At 37.8% G+C, this 16098-nt stretch overlaps 1 protein-coding gene across 1 annotated transcript in view; it reads left to right on the forward strand.

Moving 5' to 3' along the window:
* LOC118250065 (potassium voltage-gated channel subfamily KQT member 1-like) overlaps nt 1–16098 on the forward strand; it is a 517473-nt gene that overhangs the window by 344 nt on the left and 501031 nt on the right. The gene's annotated exons all lie outside the window — the stretch shown is intronic.

The raw sequence follows: 16098 nt of genomic DNA on the forward strand, positions 1-16098 counted from the left end.
AGTTCTATGAATAAGCCCACTGAAAGTGGGAAAGGAAAGGTCAGTTTCACAAAGGAACAGCCACTATATCCACTAACATTTCCAAAGAAGCAGTGTCTATTCTTGATATCTGTCTTCAAAGATGTACACTGTATCTGTGATAATTCAGAGATGAAGTCCGATATGCTCATGGCAGCACTTACTGCTGCCTTAGCTACTTCACATTGTTCTAGCTTCAGATACTGCAGTTTTTAGCATGTGATGATGTGATCAGACCTATCACATTTTTATGTGCATTTTGCTCGTGCTGAAGTGCCAAAACACATAATTTTTTGGTCAAACATCTAATCACAACATTACTAATTTAAATTAATTTACAGGTGTGAACACACATTGAGTAGAAATTTAGCAAAAAGTTTTTCATTATACCAAGTACATAGTACATGCAAGAGAACATTAAGGTTCCTATTAACCATTGTGAAACAGTGGTTAACAAATTATTACAGCTGCTACCTTTTTCTCTAAGCTGCTTATGGTGTCTGTTTAGCAAGACCTCAAGTACTATTTTGAATGTTACTAAACAGTAATGATAATTTATCATCTTTGCTGTAGAAGGGGTCCAGTCATGCTCTCACTGAGTCAAGCGGAAGTTTCACTGGCTACAGTGAATGCAAAATGTGCCAAAAGTCCTTGCTTTTATTAATAAGTTATATGTCCTGAAGAAATGCAGAGTGTTGCAATTATTCTGTTCATCCCAGATATACTTTTCTATGGCCTGACTGCATTTTGGAAAAAAAATCATCAGTTACTGCAGTCAGAAACTACTCAGAAAAAGATACAGTAATTTTAAAAGTGACTTTTAATGCTTCTATTTGGTGTAAAATGGATGGTCCTACCAATATTTGTTTACTTTCATAACTTAGGATCATCTTTGGCTTTTTTAAAATGGTATTTTGATTCATTAAATGTTATTCTAACATTTAATATATATATAACATATGTTATATATGTTATTGCTTATAGTACGCAATTATTCCTAGGGCTTAAACAGATGCAGTTTCTGTAGATTTGAATATGTCACGATTTAAGCCTATTTCAGGTTAGGGTTTATTAACCTTATTAAAATATTAATTAATATTAAAAAATAATATTAAAATATAAAATATTGTTTTATCATCTGTGTTACTTTTATCTCAGACTAAAGTTGACCTTTAATAGGTACTTATATTCTGCAAAGGACATTTAAACTCTAAACAAACAGAAAACCACACACACACACAAACACCAACATCTCATCAATCCATACTGGAAGACTGGAGAAAATATTGGTATTTTTAGCAGATTTTTAGTTTTATATTTTAAAGAGTATAAGAGTTTCTAACTTAAGTGAAAGAATATGTAAAATGACTCTATCCGAAAAAGCTTTTCCTTTAGGATTGCTTAAAAGGAAAAATTTTAACCAACATTTTGTCCTAAGTATCTTTGTCCTCATAATTATCCCAATAACTATGTGGTGTGTTCATTTATGTAAAAAGTTTCTGTTTTGGAAAGAACAGATATAACATTAAATATCATTAAACATTTTTAAATCAATAAAGTGCTGATCTAAAATACAATTAACTTTATAATGAGAAAAAGATGTAACGTATTTTTTTAAAACGTTTCCTCTGTTATATCTGTGGATTTGTTGCAATTTATGTAGATTCACTCTTAAGATGACAATGACTATTTTATAACAAATCCAGTCTTCCAACTATGTAGTTGAAATGTGCGTAGCCTGGGGGAGCAACAGTGTTCCTTAATTGTCCTTTTGTCCTTCACATGCCACAAGGACTCAATAACTCAAGTACAAACCTATGGGAAGTTTGTGTCCAGGCAGGGCTGGAGTCTGTTCTCATCAGGAGTCAGTTCTGCTACAAAGAACCTAACTTTTATGAAAACAGGCAAAGAGAGGGAACAGCAAGTACTCTAGGAAGTGATGCTCCTTTTGCATTCTGAAATTACCAAGATAATCTCTTGTCTTTCTCAAGATAATGCTTGTTAGAAAAAGAAAGTATTTTTGCCTAATTAAATCTGGAATTAGTGTTATTTCAGTGGAGTTATTCCAGGCTAAAATCATTGTTTCAAAACAAAATGATTCATAGATTGAGTGGGTTTTCTTGAGAATTCCCCCTTCCAATCCTGCAAATCTTCCGCTTAGGTAATTTTGAGCTTCACAGGAAATGCTGTGAAATACTGAGTTCCTGAAAGCATCAAGAACAAGGTAGAGGATCACAATGACAAGTTAGAAAGAGGCGAGGGCTTCAAAAACAGCTGTGACATGCAAAATCAATACATTGATCCTAACCAACCAGTTCTTGCTGCCACGTAAGACCCTTAAGGTATTAGATATCAATATATGTTAGGGTCCAGCTGTTTGCCATATGGTCCTCATTCCAGAAAAAGAAGTGCATACCTGGCTTGCATTTGATTTCTAAGCTCAGCTATCACTTGTTTAAATCACAGCCTCATGTGAAGATATCAGAGTAGAACCATTATATTTTATCTTTTGAAAGAAAAGTGCAATATGTAATTTTCTTATTCTTATGTATTGGTGATAAGTTATGCATGGTAATGAAATTACTTGGCAAATCCACACATTTAAATCATTTAATTGTAAGTGGAGCCTTATTCATGTGATGCATTTACTTTTCTGAAACATATATAATTATATATAATTGCAAATGGTTCAATGATATTTTAGAATATGGCATTCTTTTTTTTTTTATTTTGTTCACATAAATGTGAAGAGTGTAAAGGGATGAGACCAGACCATTTTCCTGTTTAATAAGATTATTCACCGTGGTTTAGATAACAGATAGCAATGATCATAAACCAAAAGCAGAATCCAATGTATATGATTAAAGTGCTGGTGCATAATTGTGATTGGGGAATGTTTCCAAGCCTTTGGAGGCCACCTTGGCCATAGACAAGGCCACCTTGGCCATAGACAAGGGGTGGAGATGGTCTGGCTCCTCTGCCATGTTTATAGAGGCACAGAACAAGTAGGAGGAGGTGCAACTCAGGCCTTTTGAAGTAAAAGGTGTACTATATATGCGGCCACATGCACTCATACACATAAGTGATGACTGAAGGGAAGAGAACAGTATGGTTTCACTTGTATTCAGGGAGAAAAAGTAAAGGTTTCCTTTCATATGTTAATTTGCTCTGAATGTGAGTGACAGAGTACACCTTGTGTCAGCCTAAGGCTATGTCTGCATCAGGGTGCAGCCCTGTGCTGCACTGCTGCACCTACTCCAGCCCCAGGAAGAAAATAACCAAGCTTGCACAAATTTGTACTGAGGCTAACTGCCCCTATATTTCAGCAAACAAGGTGGATCCACAGTACCTTTTCCCTTCAGATCTGCCCTGTTCTTTTGACTCACTGCAGTCCAACCCCCTTGCACTATCTTTTCCATTTCTCTAGAACATCCTGAGGCTTCTGATTTTCAGCTGCTGTTGCCTGGTTAACCAAACTTTCTAGATAAAAGCCAGAAGCTTAGAGGGAACCTGGGTGGGTAGCACTTTGAGAAGCAAAAAAACAGAACAAATTGTTACACTGAGTCTGATGAAACAGGGATAGATGAGAACCTGAGACGGAGACAGAAGCCTAAGTTTGATTGTCTTAGAAACTGAGACTGGTGCCAGTGATGCTGAAACTGGAGGAAAAGGGGTAAAGAGCAGGCTAGGTCAAGAACAAAGAGGAGCATACTTAGGTGGGAAGGACAAACAAGGTCTAATAGCTTTTGGAGATCAGAAGGCTGGACAGGCACAAGGTGCTGGGACTGTGGGACAGCTGAAACTCACAGAGAGGCACTGGGAGGAAGAATGGGTAGGAGACGACAGCCGGAAGCTAGGGGAAAGAGGGAGCGTGGAATTCAAGACAGGAGAAGGAACCTTTCACCCATAGGCAACTGGTTTGAATCTCATCCAAGTCAATAGTGAAGAAGAAGTAATGACTGCAGGGAGATATGAAAGGAGCTGTTGGTCTTTTTCCAGTTCTTAGCGAACGGATGTCAGCATCACTGCTGGAGTTAGCACAGCTGGAAGGCTTGCTGGCAGTCAGTAGAGAAACCACAGGCTGGTTGAAAAGGCAAGTCTAAGGCAAGAGGGAGGCCCATGAGAGGGACTCTTAAAATGTGTTCTCAGGCCTGCCACTTTCTTGTCGTGTAACACTGCAAAAGTTTGAGAACTTGCAGCTGTTCAAGGTTACTTTGTGCTGGTTTTGCCACTTGTTAAATGAGTGTTAGACCTTGTTCTCATTTAAAAGCTAGACCAATCTTTATATCCCATAGCTTCCTGTGGGATGGGGTGAGCTGATCTAACAGGCCATTGCTAACCAACCACCTCTGTTTCTGCTTCCCTCATCTGTCTTAGCCATTCAGCTTGCTCCTTGCCATTCAAATTTATCTGTCCTTGGCTATCCTTGGAGCACTGAGACAGTTCAGCTCTTTATGCCAGAAGAAACCTAGTCCAGTAGCAAAAAGAGGATGGCCTTCTCTCAGGTTAGTTATACACGTTCAACATCTCTAAGTACTGTCCACTCTTGTTCTCTTAGTGCTCCTAGAGGGCCATAGTCATCTGTTAAATAAAACTGTACAAAATAATTGCAAAGTAACACACTGAAAGTTGCCTGGCAAGTACTGCAGACCACCTGGTTTGACTGCAAAACACTTCACAAATGCAGACTTTGCTTAGCAACAAACCCTGTACTCCAGGCTCTCTTAAGATTTATGGGGGGAAGACTCCAAATGGTGACTCAGAGAGGATAATAGCTATTGTTTTGAATCACTCCTCGGGGATGCTATCTTTCACTCTATTTATTGCATGGGAAAGATAAGGAAAATGTCCTCCCTAGGGTATGGTTTCACAATTGGTGTAATAGTTTACCACTACCACCAGGGGAAGGTTTCCTCTCTCACTTCCCCTTCTCTCCTAGCCACACACTTCTGCCATGATGCATGCTGTTTCTGGCACTCATTCTAGCCCTCCTAAGCTAAGTCAACTCACTGAAATCACTGAAATTCAGTAATTTCTCTGAGTGAGATCATGAATTAGTTCACTAAGTGAACTCACTAATTCAGCAAAAGAATGGGTAGCTTTTGATACCTTAAGGAGTTAGAGCATCTCAACAAAGGGTCTAACTAGTGCTGGAGCTGGTCCTAACCAGTTGGCCAAAACTGCAATGGGATGAATGAGAGCTGTCCTTTTTATTACCAGAGAACTATGGTGTTGGCTGAGTTGCATATGAAAACAAGCCCTAAGTTTGCTTTGTTACACCTCTCCTCCCTTCATACTGGCTCCCATAGCTTCTTCATTGAGAGGCACATATACGTACACACATGCACGTTCCTGGCAGTTTGTTGAAAAGAACTCAAGTAAGGAATGACTGTTGAGTAACTTAAAAGTGAATGAGCCTTACAAATATATGAAAATGTTGTATAATTTATAACCTTGGGAGGACGGAACAGAAGAACAAGAACATGTTTGAAAAAATTTGGCTGGCTTGCTAAGGGTGTTTTCCTGTGGAAGAGGTACTATGTAAGGAAGTGTGTCAGCATGCATAATACAAAGAATTGAGAATTCAAAAGAATTGAGATCACTGGGGCGAAATAAAAAATGAAATTTTCTCTTATTGTTTTTATTCTTTTTTATTTTTATTTTTTATTTATTTTTTCTCATCTTCATGTAAGAAACACTGTAGTCATGTTCTGTTAATGCAAAGGAACTACCATTGATGCAAAGAGCCACCATTCTGGTTGATATTCTGTTTTTGTTTATCCTACAGCTGCTGATGTAAAGAACATTAAAAGGCAAAAATATGAGTCTAGTTCCTTTTAATAACTCTGAGCTGCTGGTGCACATGTTTTTTTGGTTCTTCGGGTGTAACAACCCTCAGCGAAACAGAATATATTTAACAAGTAAGTTAGCCTGGTGTTCTGTCTTTATCAGTAAATGGAACCTGTAGCCCACTATTTATATCTGTTTATCTTAAAGGGACTGTCAAATTCCCATCTCTGTCCTTCCCAAGATTATCTCTAGAATGCAAGCAGATATTTTGCTTTTTCCAATGATGTGATTGTAATATGACCAACACTAGCAACAGCTAAAGTTCAGAGTAATTATAAGCATATGACTGCTTTCGAGATTTTGGTTTTGACCTTGATGTCAAAGCTTAGGTCTGGACATGATGTGCTTTCATAAGGGTAAGTTAGGGCTTTTTATTATTATTGGATTCAGGGTGTTTTTTGCCAGCATAACTGTTACTTATTTGGATATTTTACAAAGAAATTGAACTGACAAGTTTTCCAGTTTAGAACTCCTCCAGCTACTACTTTTCATCTATACACCATCTGCCTTGCGGCATTAAGCTGATATCTTGTCTATGATGACAAACAACGGGTACCAAAAGTTGCACAGAATTAAAGGGAAGAAACTGAAGAGCTATTAATTTTATTAAAGTGACATGTTCCTTTTACTGCTTAGGGTTGCCTGTTCAACTGGATTATGAAATGGAATGGATTAAGTTGCTAATGGAGGCACACTAATGTTAAACAGAATTATCTTTAGGATTCTGTAAAGTCCCAGGATTGGGCTGTTCTAAAAATATATGGGAACAGTCATTAATTTTTAGCCTCTTTTCCTAAGGAAATGAGGTTTATGCAACCACACTGTCTGAGTGCGTCTGTCTGAAAGTTACTTACCAGAAACTTTTGAGCCAGTTGGCGAGTTTCAGCAAATATTGACAGAGGATGAGACGTGTCAGAGATATTAAGTTTCTTCAAGTTTTGTTAAAATAAGCAGTTGGATAGAGGAAAGAAAAATTAATAAGCCCAAAGATGAAAACACTTCACTTGGAGCTCAATTAGATTATTTGGCACCAAAGAGCCTTTTCAAGAGAGAGATGTTATGAAAGTTCCTAAGGAAGAACTTTGATCTGATCTTACTTCTTTTTAGGCACAGAATAACCTAACCACAGAGCACAAAGCCACAGGCCAAGTAAGTTTTATTTTAATTTTTTGAAATTATTGATGACTTTTTCCATCATTTATGTAAGAAATTCAATCCATCTTATTCTAGAAGCTCCATTTTGTAACAGACCATGCAAAGAATATGCATTAATGTCCCCACAGGCTAATGTTGTTTCTATAGAGAAGCCATTTGTTTCTATAGTGAAAACAAATACTGTAGTGTGGCATTGATATGGTGCTGTTGATGGAAATTGGTTACACTTTTGTGGAAAAACCTTCTGCTCTTACAGAATGCAACAAAGTAAAAAGACATTTCTTGATGCTAATGTTACAATTGCTCGTTAAACTGTGGAATCTACTTCACATCAAGTTCAAGAAGAGTGCTTCAGACATCTTTATGATAATCAACAAGCTGGCATTAACTTAATGCTGGATATATTTGCACAGCATCATTACATGTATTTATTCTCTCACCTTTTTAATACAGAAGTTAAGGAACATTAAGTACTGCAAAGAGGTCAATGTTACTCTGTGAATGGTGGTCATAATTTCCTGTCCCTATGAATTAGTATCAAAAGATGATGCGGCATGAAGACGCATGTCAAAACTTCCTGATTTTTCTGATTCACAGCCAAATTCAATGGTAAATATATCAGAATCATAAAAACTGATCATAAAGTCACGTTGTCATATGATGAACTATTTCTGTGAATTTCTGTGAAGAAGTGGATTAGGTCTCTTCTATAAAGACTTAGTGTGTGAAGCTTGATACATAATCAGAATGGAAGCTTGATTCCTGTGCCCAGGGAAGGAAAGGACATCTAGCTGTTCTGATAACAGGACATACAGAGATATAAGCAAAAAAGACAAAAAACACCGCAGACATTAGTGGAAGATACAGGCACTCAATTGAATCAGGAAGCTTAAACCCTAGGAATGGCAGAACACTGAAGAAAAGGTTTCTCTAAAATCAGTGCTTCTGACAATTGTAATGCATGAATGTATTCTGCCAGTTTTGGCCTAGTGCAAGCTAAACTCAAAATCCAAATCTTAGTGTTCTTTAAAGAGCAGCAGATATGTTAAATACTTTAAAAATGTAAAGTGCTTATTACTAATATGAGGCATGGATGCTTTAAGAATAACAGATCTTTGGTCAGTTGATTCAGGTTCATGGTTTCATAATTTGAAGTAAGAGATCTTTTGCTATGATGTGTTGCTCATGCTGTGAATTGAACAACATTAGTATCAACTATTGATTCAAGCTGTTTTGTGGTAATTCATACACATGCAGATCAAAGGTCCCAAGAAGCATACAGAATAGCAACACATGTGTGTAAATCCCTCTATTGATTTTCTAGGTGTTTTAGAAATACTAATTGCTTCTAAAACACATAGGACAAGATTATCCCCATCTGAAAGAGACTGAAGTACTGGCAGTAATTAACTGAGATGCCTCAAAACAAATAGCTTGGTCAACTTAGTTTCTGGATAGTATTCCTGAGTAGAACCTGACAAATAATGGATTTTTTTTTTTTGTTGGTTTCATTCATTTATTGAAGATAATTTGTATTGTATCAATTTGTGTACTTTAAAAATAAAAAAGCTGAAAAATCCCATTTTTTATGCCAAAACTTACTGATTCATAGCCAAGACCTTATTATTTACTATAATTATAAATTATAATAACAAGTCAATTTTTACATAATATTTGCAAGAATTCCAGTAATTTTGGAAAAAGCAAAAGTACCATTAGAAAACTTTATTTTTTAAAGGTAAATTTACTGCTGATTATGTCTGACTCATCATGAAGCATTTTAAAACTCTAACAAAACTTTGAGAATTATTTAGTTTTGTTTTTCAAAGCAGCAGTAAAACAAATAAGTGAAAGTTTCAAAGAGTGACATAAAATTAGAAAGTTCCATAGTAGTTGTGTGTTTTAGATCATGAGATGTGGTTATTACATTCAAGAGGTTTATGGCAGAGAAAGAAAAATATAGAATTGATATGTCTAGACTTTATGTGGACAGCCATCTCTTTGCCAAGTTGATATTTCTGGCAGTATTAAAGAAAGTTACAGAAGTTTGATCCTCAAAATATATTTAATAGGGTAGTATTTTAATGACTAAGCTAACAGCTGATCTCCTAAGTCTTCATGATCAACTTCTTAATTTGTTTTGAAACAAGAAAATCTGTTTTTTCACAAACCTGAAAAAAAAAAAAAGCCAGGAGCTACTGCAAATTAAAAAGATATCTTGGCCTCTGGTTACTGCACCAGCAAAATGCAACAAATTTGATGTAAGCTTTTGCTATGTAAAGCAATTTTATTCTTTTACTGTAAAGGTACTGACATGCTGCTTTTAAACTTGTGAAGCACTGGTGAATGCACATCCCGTTTCTGCCTTGCAGTTTATCTTAATGTCCAAATCTCTTTTTCTGTCTTCCATTTGCTGGTCTGAATGCTCTTCTTTTATCTTTATACATTTCTCTCTGTGATTCTCTTGCTTTCCATTTTTGTTATTTCTTTATACTCTTTCCATAATTTCTCTTCCTTTTGCTACTCCCTTTCACATTTTCTGACACGTACACTCTGAAGAGATGGGTAAACTGAATCATGAAGTGTTGTTCCCCAAATCCCAGACTATGGGAACAAGGGGCAAACAACAAAAGTAGGAAATGAGTTTAATACAGATAAAAAGAAGTCTTTCCTTCTCTGGTGGATAGTGAACTATTGGATCTTGCTACTATTGTTGGTTGTGTATATAGAAAGTATTCACAGTTCTGAAAGGGAATGGTGAAATGGACAAGTCATGAACTGCAAAGATGGCCAGATTCATGTGCTCCTCCTAAACAGTATTTTCTCTTGCTAGTTGTCATTCAGAGTGCTGGGCTAGATGGACCACTGGTCATATCCAGTAGGGCGTGTTTATTTTCTTCTTGGTCTCCTTTACCTTCCCCAGCTGCTGCAGCCAGACTTCCTTCTCTCTCTGTCCACTTTCTATTACTTTTATCAGTTGCTTATTCCAGGTATTTAAGGGTGAACAGAATTGAAATTGCTTGTCTAGATTACAGCTTTCTTTCTCTTTTCATGTTTGTCATCTTAGCATCAGGACACCAAATGATATCTTTCAGTACCTGTATTTCTCTGGTTAATGCTCCTGTAATATTCTACTGACGTGGACCTAAGGTATACTCCCTGTAGATATTCCATGATCTGAATGCTGGCATGCCCTGAGGTGAGGTCGGGAGTATGCAGTATGACCAAAGCTGAAGCTAACTTAGCTCTCAGAAAAAAATGAAGCAGTGCAATGCAGACAGCTGTAGATCCAAGACAGACAGAAAAGTTTGTGGAAGAGTTTATGCAAGGACAGAAAGCAGTATTGCAGGTTAGAAGCATTCGAAAACATCATCTGTAATGTCTACGGAAAACAAACAAGTATCTTTCCCTCCCACCAGAAATCAAGACTCATAAGATTTTAACCTGAACAGACACACACTGTGTCCTTTTCAGTTGTCTTCTGATTGGAGCCAGATGGACTTCATGTTACATGCAATTGGGCTATCAGGCTTTTTTGGCTGCAACCTATATAACTGAAAATAGATATCCTCAGTATACCCATATTATAGCTAGAATTTTCCTTTGGTTGAAGGCTTCAAATCCTTGAAAATATTTTATTCTGAGGCAAAACAGAAAGTCAGATATGCCCAATTCCCTGCCAGGCAGACTGCCAGTTAGCAGAGTCCAAAGCTAAGCAAGCTTCTGTTAAACCTGTCTGGTCTCTTCCAGTTCTGCTGAAACCAACACATTCCCAGACTACTTCCTAATTTTAACATATTGGTATTTTCAGCAGAAAATTGTTCCTTTACCAAATTTTCCAACCAACTCTAATTTGTGTATGATCACATATATACAAGCACAAAATCTTTTAACAAAACATCAAGCCCAGGAGACTGGAAATAAATCTGTGAGAGGACTGATAGACACTGAAACCTGCCTACAAAGGCACACAGGCAAATTCTTCTTCTCTTTATGACTTAGTCAGAAAAGTCTTTGGGTAACAAAAATACATAAGCAATTGGAATGAGGCTTTACTCAGACTAGCAGGAACGTTTCATAGAAACATGTGGCTGTTGAACATAAAACAGTTGAATTGCATTTAGAAGAAATTGGATTGATTCATGCACTCAGGAATGAGAATACCTTGCACTTTTATAACATGAAAAAATGGAATGCCCACCTTAATATGCCTGTCTCAAAATAGCCACCTAAAATAAAAAACAACCTACACCTTTGGAACCCTTCATATTATTTTCTGGTGGCTAAACTCATTTGTTCTCCCTAACAACAGACTGTCTTAAAGCTATCAGTCTGGACTGGACAAATTGGTTGACTACCAGCAAGAAGGAAGCTGAATCTCAGGTGGATGTAATTGCACATAGATTTACTTGAACATACTACCCTCAGTCCAATCTCTTTTTCGTGTAATTTATCTCCAGCTGAAGCAACTGGATTTCTTCTGCCCCACTGTGTTAGTAGTTCATTTTGCCTTCACAGCTTGCTGGAACAAATAGATAGGATAAAGAGAATTCATCTAAGGGAGGGAAAAAACAAAACAAAACTTTTTTTTTTTTTCATTTTAAATTTAAACTGGAGACACAACTAAGCCATTTGTGTATAAATACCTGAAGGGAGGGTGCAAAGAGGACAGAGCCAGGCTCTTTTCTTCAGTGCCCAGTGCCAGGGGACAAGAGGCAGTGGGCACAAACTGGCAGACAGGAGGTTCCCTCTGAACATCAGGAACCCTTCTGTACTGCGCAGGTGATGGAGCACTGGCACAGGCAGCCCAGAGAGGTTGTGGAGTCTCCTCCTTGCAGATCTTCTAAAACCACCAGGACGTGGTCCTGGTCAGCCTGCTCTGGGTGGCCCTGCTGGAGCAGGGGTTGGGCCAGACAGTCTCCAGAAGGCCCTTCCCACCTCAACCCTTCTGTGTGGTTCTGTGATTTGCAATTATCTAGCTGAAGGGCTTTTATATAGCAAAGTAAGTCACAGTAGCTCAGTTTTGAGGAGGGAGGGCATCCCGGGAAAGATGTGTCTGGTTGTATTAAAAACATCATTGACTCACAATCAAGGCATCTAAACCCTACTGATTTCAGTAGCTTTCCTATAAATCTCAGTAGCTTTCATATAATAATTTGTGTTGATTTTTCTTACAGTACAGAGCTCACATTTTCTAGTAATGTTTTCCTCTTTCAAAACACACTTTTGCAGAGTCAATTAAGTTTGGCAAGCCCCAAAGGCCACGAAGAAATTATTTTGTATTTGGTTGCTAAGGAGTATATCTCAATCTTCTAGTTTATAAGTTTGTTCCCTCCTCCCCCGTCCTTTTTTGTTGTTCAAGAGATAACATTCCCACAAGCATCTCATATATCATCACTTCAAGTACACTTATCTGCAGTAGATTAAAAAAAAAAAAAAAGGAAAACACATGCACAAATAGTCTTTGCTAGAAATGGTATTATTTGATGCAAGACTCAAAAGGAGAAATAGTTAATACTTCTCCTTTAAAAGCTTTCATTAGGCTTGTCTTCCATGGAAATGAGTTATAGCATGACCTTAAAAGAGTTCACCTTTGATAAAGTACATGACATCATTTTGCTGTCAGTGTTGTAGTTAACCTACTACTTCCAAGTGTGTGTATGCTTCATTGGAACATACTCCTAGCCAATTAATCTCTTACACAGAATTTGTCCCTGGCTACAGGAACAACAGAAACATGTTTACAGTTGCACTGTCTACTCTCCAAAATGGAGAGTGCTCTCAGGACACTGAGAGGCACTCACTTGTAACCTTTAACACTGGCTGATCAACTGTCCAAGGCACTAGTACTGCTAATTTAAGTTTGTTAACACATGAAGGAGATTTAAGGATGGTGGTTTAAAAACATGGAATATTTATTTTTCTTGTATGCATAAGGATTAAGGAATTGAATAGAAATGAAGAAATATTAAAATACAGTGTATTTAGCAAAACCTCTTTTGCAAAAGCATGGCAACCCAATCTTTTGTTAGTGTGAACTGTGCTCGGTGATATTCCAAAGTCAAATGAAGAATTCTCAGATTATTCCCTTTCTGATTTGAGAGAGGGAAGGGAAAGTCTGCAAACAGGTGATAAGAGAACATAAGATTTTCTGTCATCAGAAAAGTGAAAAATTGCAAGGGAAAGAAATACAGGTATTTTGAGAGGTAGTACTACTAAAAGAGGGTAGGTTTAGATTAGATATAAGGAAGAGATTCTTCACTATGAGGGTGATGAGGTGCTAGAACAGGTTGCCCAGAGAAGCTGTGGGTTCCCTGACTGTCTTAAGAGGCAATAAAGTTGAGGCTTCTTGAATTCAGCAGTTGGCAGCCAATTAAGCCTTTTATATTTAAGGGTTAGACTTCTCAAAGCTAACCTGTATTCTGGTGCATGGCTTAATGACAGGAATAATAACCTTAAAAAAGACATGAAAGCAGTGTGTGCTGACTGTTGAAGATATCAGAGGGAGAAGGAAATGCAAGTTCCACTGTATTAGAAGAAAAGGTGCAAAAGGACTGTTTCTTCTATGGGCACGGATCTACTTGGGGAGCAGGGAGGACTTGACCTTGGTTTCCACTGCTTGTCTCCAGCACTTCTGTCATAACACAGATACTGCTGGCTCACCCAGCTCAACTCCGTGGCTTCTTTCCAGGTGCTTGTAGTGCGTGCTGGGACACAGCTCCATTGCTGTGGCAGGGATATCTCCAGCAATGGCTACAGCCTGTCCCTGGGGCTGCTGTGTAAACCCTGAGTTCTGAATGGCACCTCAGGGGGCTCAGCTCCAGCCCTGTATTGCCCACCTCCCCCGGACACAAGTGAGGGAGATTTCCAGCATTTGGGGGAGCTGTGATCGAAAAGGAGCTCTTTGTACTGGGAAAGCCTTGATTTGAGTTCCTGTTACACTAGGAGGAACTCAAAACTGGACAGTATAAGACTATAAGAGCCTGGAGGAAGAAAACAACACCAACGCCAACACCAAAACAAAAACATTATCACATGTCAAGTATATGCTTCAGCAGTAGAACTGACCTTTGGTTTGTTCACTACTTTCAGTTGATAGTACTAGCAAGACAGACTGTTTTATTTAGATTGCCTGTACTATATTTTTTTTTCTGTATTTTGGATCTTCCATGTAACAATGAGTACTGTGTATGCATGCTGAACATTTTTTTCAGTCATTTATACATGGAATGAAACATAATCTTGTACAGTATTTCCCAGTGATACCTGAAATGTAATATACCGTAAAACACTTTTTTTTTTTTTGTCAGAGTGGCTTTTGAAGCTATTTCCCTCTAATGCCCTTTGTCTGCAACTACTCAAGTGCCTTTACATTCTGATTTGTGTGTGTGTGTGTATGCATAGCCAAAATGTGACTCCCACCTCACCATTTTAGATAACTTCATATTTGGACAAGACCCCTGGATTCCATGGCAATATTAATTGACCGTGACTTAATAGTTTCAGACTTTTCACACCTGCACACATATGTGCACACATGCAAAAGATGGGAACACAGCTGCAAAAATGACAGTGTTGCTGAAATTATTCATCGCCATACAGTTAGATATTATTCCTCAGGACTGCATCCTGTTTTTCTCCTTTTCTCAAACTAGTACCACTGAGCTGGTACTCCTGCTGTTGTCTGAGTGCTGGCTCAGAATCTCACTTTGCTCTGCACATACAAGGGAAGAAGCTTGTGCAATATGTAGTCACGTGGGCTCCCTTACCCTTCACTGTTGCTCCGTTCTGCCAGCTTTCCCTGCAGCCTGGTATGTAGCTCTGGCTCCTCTGTATGGTTCTGTGGAATAGCACAGGGAATATAGAGTACAATAAACATGCTGGTCAGGTGGTGGTAGAGAAGATACAGTGCAGGATGCAGCAGCAAGCAGGCAGCACCGGAAGGTGTGGAGGGCAATTATAGGTGTCAAGGGATACTGAAGAGCAGAAAGCAGGGTACCAAAAGTCTGACCAGAGTAAATACAGCCTATTAATGAACTCAGGGCCCTGAAAGTAACCCACTTCATATTACAGTGTATCTCTGTAACCTTGCAAAGGTCTGATTTTGGAAGGGTACTTGTAAAAAGCCCTTGTTTTAGTTTCAGTCATGATATCCATCAGTTCCCAAGAATGTTAATCTGGTCCATAGCCCTGCCAGTTGATGAGGTACTGAAGCTTTCCACAAAGTAGTTTAGAAATGAAAATTTGCTTCATAATATTCTGCCTGACCTTGTACCATGAGTGCAGGAGGGGATGGGATTGCTAGTGGAAAGTGGGGGATGAAGCATTAAAGGGAAGACCTAAAGAACTGGGTAGATCTTCATGGATCACTCAGATCACTCACTGATGGTGCACTCAGAGCTTTGAGGCATCCTTTTCATTGTCTCAGATCCTCTGTAGATTCACATGGAGAATGGCAACATGTAGTGTATTATTTCTGAGATTGTCTTTTCAAGCATGACATTGTGGAGAGGAGCTGAAATAGGAAAAAATTATGCTGTCATGGAATCAGCATGTTTTATAGTTTCCAAAATAGTCACTGCAATGTACAGCTAAAAGACCTTTTTTTTTTAATCACATTAGGAAGTCAACAGGTAATTCTTACTGTCCTCCTTTATGGTGTATAAAAGTACACAGCATTTAATTTAAGTATGAGCTCTCATAAGCATGAAAACTGACCCTGTAACAGAAAGCAAACACCATCTGCTTCTCAAAATGCTTTTGCCTTTGTCAGTAAGAAGCTTAATTTTATTTTATATTTGAGTGTGTCTGTGTTCATCGTCCAAGTTGTTTAAAATTAACAACACTTTCAATTATCCTTTTTGGGGATTCCTTATTATATCTTGAGAGACAAGCTAAAGATCGGAATCTGTTTTATGTTTGTTTAACGCAGTGATTCCTAGAATCAAAATTATATTAACAGGACATCTATTTTAATTTAATTGTATATATTTTTAAGTTACACTGTTTTAACTCTAAAAACTCAAAAATAATATGGTAGATAAATTTCATTAAATATTTATGATTTGCTGTCCC

This window comes from Cygnus atratus, chromosome 1, assembly GCF_013377495.2.
Source record: "Cygnus atratus isolate AKBS03 ecotype Queensland, Australia chromosome 1, CAtr_DNAZoo_HiC_assembly, whole genome shotgun sequence".
Classification (NCBI taxonomy): Eukaryota; Metazoa; Chordata; class Aves; order Anseriformes; family Anatidae; genus Cygnus; species Cygnus atratus.